Source organism: Camellia sinensis, chromosome 1, assembly GCF_055761805.1.
Source record: "Camellia sinensis isolate YWXY chromosome 1, ASM5576180v1, whole genome shotgun sequence".
Classification (NCBI taxonomy): domain Eukaryota; kingdom Viridiplantae; phylum Streptophyta; class Magnoliopsida; order Ericales; family Theaceae; genus Camellia; species Camellia sinensis.
In genome coordinates, this window is record NC_138961.1 from 30,091,426 (window position 1) to 30,097,213 (window position 5,788).

Genomic DNA, 5,788 nt, shown 5'->3' on the forward strand with positions numbered 1-5,788 from the left:
CCTTCTCCGTCGTCCTCTCAGATCTGTGTCTTTTTCTATCAATTTTTTTTTTTTTGATGTTAATAATTAGTTGTTGATGTTGATGATATTGATGATTTTGTGCCTCTCAGATCTCAGATCTGTGTTGTTGTTGTTAATGTTGTTATTCATGTTGTTGAAACAAATTTAGGCCGGGTAATTTTCGGGGTCGGGGAAACCCGATCCCCGATCGGGGGTGGGGATGGGGAGAGTAATAGGTTCCCCGTCGGGATCGGGGCCGGGGATGGGGCAATGTTCACCATCGGGGATCGGGGAGGGTGATCCCCGGCCCCGCCCCGCCCCGTTGCCATTCCTATTTGTATCCAGTAATGGCTATGATTACAAAGAGAGAGGCTTGAGTGGGTTTTCTTCTCTTAAATGAGATCCGATTCGATGTATGGCGAGAGAGAAAGTCATGATGTTGAAGATCGAGTGACTAAGGTGCCGCCTTAGGGCTTTTGGCATCTGAAATCACAAAAATCTCTCTTGATTTTCTCTCTCTTCATCTTCGATTTGGGGTTTCTCCCACAATGACAGACTTCCAAAATTTACACTTGATATGAGCCCTAAATTGGCAATACAAAAGAATTTGTGTTTGTGTTTGTGTTTTGCATTTGTTGGGTTAATTATGGAGAAAGGACTTTTTTGTTCTTGTGTTCTCTATCTGTAACAACAGTGCATATATTGAAAGTCTGATTTTACTTTGAATTTACGCCAAACAAAGTTGATTTAAGACTCTGTTTGGTGGTGATTTTTTTAGGGAAATCAGACAGCGGCCAGACAACCGTAGAGATGGATTCCACAGATGACTGAATTTTCAATTTTGGTTGTCTACTGATTCCATTCTCACATTTTAATTTTTTTTTTTTTTAAAATGTTATACAAATTAATAAAATTTATAAATTCAAGTTTAGAATATAACGTTGTGGATACTGAAATTTTATAAAATTAGTTAAATCTTTTATTATATGATTTTTTTGGTTACAAGGATTTTTTTTTTAAACTTTGCTTGCTGAATTCTTGTTTGGAAAGTGTTGCTAGGCTTGAAAGTTGCATAACTTAGGATTTGTTTGGAAATTGAATTTTTTTTTAAAGTTTATTTTTTGGTTATTTACAACGGAGATGAACGGAAATCAAAGTAGTGAACGGATGCGATACGGATAGATGGAACTGGTAGGAAAATAGTTAGACCTGGATTGCCCTAAATGTATTTTGAGGAGGTTAAAGTTAATTTTTTTATTTTTTGAAAAAATATGTAAAACAATACCTTAAAAAAATAGGGATGAGATTTGAAAAATTAAAAATTTAAGAAGTTGGTTTTTAGTTGAGTTTTCAAAATAGGCCGGAGAGATATAAATCATTTTGTTAGAGTATCTCCAACCATGCTCTCTAAAATGCCTCTTCAAAGTACACAAAAAACTACTTTCTTTATTTTGCCTAACTAGTTTAGCTAGTGTACACTCTAACCATACTCTTTATTTTAGCTAACTATTCAAACTAACTTAACTAATTTTTAAAAAAAAACTATAATAAACATTAATAAATAAATAAATAAATAATCTTTTTATAACATTCTGTATATATTGACGTGGTATTTGTAAATATTTATTTATTTAATATATATAATTAAATTATTTATAAAAAAAATATTTTCAAACAATCATATTATCTCAACAGTCATATTTTCAAACGGTAATATTCTCTCAACGGTGATATTTTCAAATGGTAATATTCTCTCAACGGTCATATTTTCAAACGGTAATATTCTCTAATGGTAATATTCTGTAACGGACATATTCTTAACGGTCATATATTTTTGTTTATAAAAAAGATTTGCTCTTTCATTTTTACCAATTTGAACTATATTTCTCAACTTGAATTCAAAGTCAAAGCACTAAAATCCAACAAGAATTCAAACCAGCAAAATTCAAAGCACTGTCTCCATTTCATATTTCAACCAGCAAAATTTGAAACAAACCCAACTCTAAATTCAAGTCAAAGCACTAAAATTCTGAATATCAAAAACATATGTGCCGGCAAACTCAAAAATAAAATCCAGTCAAACTTAAATTAAATAAAAACATAGCTTTAAAGCTAAATAAAAATAATTAATTCCCTTTTTCAAGGATTTGCATCTGGCGTTGGCGAATATATTGTGCTTGCAATGGAGGCATAATGCTCGTATCCATTGACATGATTCTCTCTTCCTCTCTCCTTTCCTCCAATGCAAGCCTTCGTTCCTCTATCTTTTTCTCATTTTCAATCCTCCGTTCCTCATGAAGATAAGATTTCTCAAATATCTCTATTTTCTTCTCATTTGTTATGTCATTCTTTACCTTTATCTCTTCTAAGAGCTTCACAAAAGGCGACTCTGTAACATTATTTCCAAGATCTTTAGCTTTGTTTTTCTTTGCGGCCTTCCTTCCTATTGGTCTTTCCACAACATCATAGTTATCATTGTTCTCTAAGTTTACTGAATCTGGTGTACAAGGGGTTGACGTTGCCGGAGATGCATTTTTTGTGCTTTTTTGCTTCTTTGTTGTTGTATCTTCCATCCATTTTGGTTGGGATCTCAATTCATTCCAACAATGCTCAAAGGGAAAGTTCGAGTGATACAAGTCTTTGTACAATTTTTTCGCATCCTGAATCTGAAAAATAGATTAAAGAATAATCACTATCACGCAATGAATAATATATATTCATTATAGGTACAAAATTAAATTGTAGTAATACCTTGTCTTTTTCAGTCGAACCACTTCGATTTAACCGTTCAACTTGAGCAAAACATCCACAAAATTTATTTGTGGCAAGTTGAATCGTCGACCACCGATTCATTAGAGAAGTTTGAGTTCTTTCAAAATCGAAGGTTTTGTACTTGTTGTAGTTCTCCCACACTCTTAGCCAATATGCCTTTGACTTTTGTTCATTTCCTCTAATTGGATCTAAGCTAATATTAAGCCATGAAGAAATGAGCATCATGTCTTCCTCTTCGGTGAAATTCCCTTTGCGTTGTGATATCTTTGTAGTTTGAGTAATACTTTTAGGAGAGAATGATAAAGATTGACTCTCTTGTTGAGGAGATTAAAATCATGGTCAACGTCAAATTCGTTCATTAGGTTGCTAAAATACGCATTTCCTTGATATTCCATCTAAATCACAATTGTTCATACCACACAAAAAGAATAGAAAAAAAAAAAGTATCAGTTCAGATCAAATTTCCAATTTCCAGAAAGTGGATCAGTTCAGATCAGGTCAATTTTCCAATTTACTCAATCAAAGCATAATCATTTATCAACCCATACATATCCAAATTCCCATATGTTGTACACCCTCGCGCTGCAAAGTTCAATAATTTTCCCACAATCACTTGATCTGTGCTGGAACACATCTTGATTGCAAATAAAATAACAAAAATTAAATAAACACAACACAATGGATTCAGCAGCCTAAAATTCCAACAATTTACACAGACACTGCGGATTCAAAACAAACTTAAACATCCAAATCCGCAAGATTAGTTCATTGAACTACGGAAACAAACCCAAATATGAGGGCAATTCTATAAGAACCAACTAGTCAAACTTAAAAATAAAATCTAGTCAAACTTAAAATAAATAAAAACATAGCTGCAAAACAAAATAAAAACAATTAATTCCTAATTGGAACAAAGTAATTTAAAATTGGTACAAATTTGATTCATAATGGACATAACATAATTGAACATCTTTGAAAGTAATTTAAAATTGGACATAATTGGACATCTTTCAAAGTAATTTAAAATTTTCCCGATTCACAATTGGAACAAATCTGATTCATAATGCATAGAAAGTAATCTGATCCCATCTAAAATTTTCCTAATGCATAGAAAGTAATTTGATCCCATCGTGCACAATTAAATTTTGATCTACATAGGACAATAGGGGATGTAGACTTCTTCAATTTGTTAGCCTGATTATATATGGGTAAATTAATCTAGGAAAAATGCTGAAAGGTATAGAAAGTAGAAAGCCTAGTAGATGTATCCAGCAGTTGGGTTTACTAGACAATTTCATCTAAGACAAACAAGAATAGAAACAACTCAAGATTTCGGTGGTCACAAATATACAGACTCCAGATTACATGGACACAGGTCCAACATAAGATGCTTTCAAAATTAAATCTTCAAATTTGGCATCAATATATATATATATATATATATAGCCCATCAAATGAAAAAGAAAATCAAGAAGCAATGCAATTTTTCTTAGTATATTAATCAAATCTTCCTTCATGGTAATTAAAAATACCAATAGCTTACCTACCAGCCAAAAAAAAAAAAAAAAACCCAACAGCACCTCAATGTTATTTTAGCAAATTTCTGCTGCCTCAATTTTCCTTGGACTGAGTGTAATTTCTAATCTTGTGAGGTTGGATAATCAAACCTCTGCCGTCTCAAAATATAAGAAAAAGAAAACCACAAAATCACGCATCAAGAAAATGTGACTCTAAATAAATTTAACAAAACCATCGGGTGATTCTCCATAGAGCACACAAGTCCCTTGGTCTTGAAAACAGAGGGATTGTTTCATGGTTGGATGTGAGTTTTCATATAAAACATGTATAGATTCTTGGGTGGAATTGTGGGGTCAATTCTTTGAGGCAATTTATCGAACATGTAGATGACATTGCAGAAAACCCTCTACACATTGAAAAACCTATCATCAAGCAATCTATAAAAACAAATACAACAAAATATAAAAGTGAATCACTCAATCTACCAGGCACATTGCATAAACACTAAATATAAAACCCAAAACCCAATTTTTTATCCAAAAAAATGTATCAAATGCAGCTTTAAATATACAAAAATAGCATGAAAATACAGACCAAAAAACAAAAATCGAAACTTTTGATGGGGAAGAACAGGGAAGTGGAGAAAGAGAAAGAGAAAGAGAAAGAGAGCCATACCTGTGATCATCAATGGGCTGGAACAGATATGGAACAAGCAGTGATGGAGGCCAACACAATGGCGGGAAGAGTGCTTTGCCTAGCAAAGGACGTTGGCTACATGTGCAGAGCCAAAACAAGAATTGGCAAAATGCCTCCTCAGTTGCAGAGCGCGTTGGAGCTTCGAAATCCAACTTCAATAGGCAAAATGCCTAATTCTCCCCTTTTGGCTCCTGCGTTGGAGATGCTCTTAGGCTTATTTTGGGAGCTTGATTAAAAATTAATTTTTTTTATAGGTTTTTTTGGGTCATAGTATTTCTTTATTGTTTCACATTTTTTTAAAAAAAAGTTAAAAAGTTGGTTTTTAACTTATTTTTCAAAAACAAATTTTAATTTGACCAATTAAATAATTGTTGATAGTGTTGAGTGGAGAAAAATAATTAATATAATGGATTTTATTTGATATGCTTTAAAGTTTCGTTTTGTTTGGTCTAGTTTTTTGGTCTAAAATTTCTTGTTTGGGAATAAATATTTTTAATAATTTTTTAGTTAAAATATGATTAAAAAAAAGGGGATGCACAAATAAATCCTAAATTAATAACTTATGCACTGTTTAGTCCTAAAAGTTTTTTTATAGACTGAAAGGTCCCATTACAATGTTAATAACATCAGATACAATGTTACAAACATTGGATTTCAAACATCTAATGTTCATCAAATTTCAATAATGTTTGAAAATATAGGATGAAAAACATCTAATGTTCATCAGATTTCAATAAATTTTGAAATTATAGAATGAAACATCAAATCATTTACATCATTCACATCATGTTGATGTAAAAAT

The 5,788-nt window shown here is 32.1% G+C and overlaps 1 non-coding gene across 1 annotated transcript; it reads left to right on the forward strand.

The window, feature by feature from the left end:
- Window positions 1-722: 722 nt before the first annotated feature.
- On the forward strand, window positions 723-872 carry LOC114272951 (small nucleolar RNA snoR143). The gene has a single exon (XR_003632887.2). It is a non-coding gene; the product is annotated as a small nucleolar RNA snoR143 (small nucleolar RNA).
- Window positions 873-5,788: the final 4,916 nt, after the last annotated feature.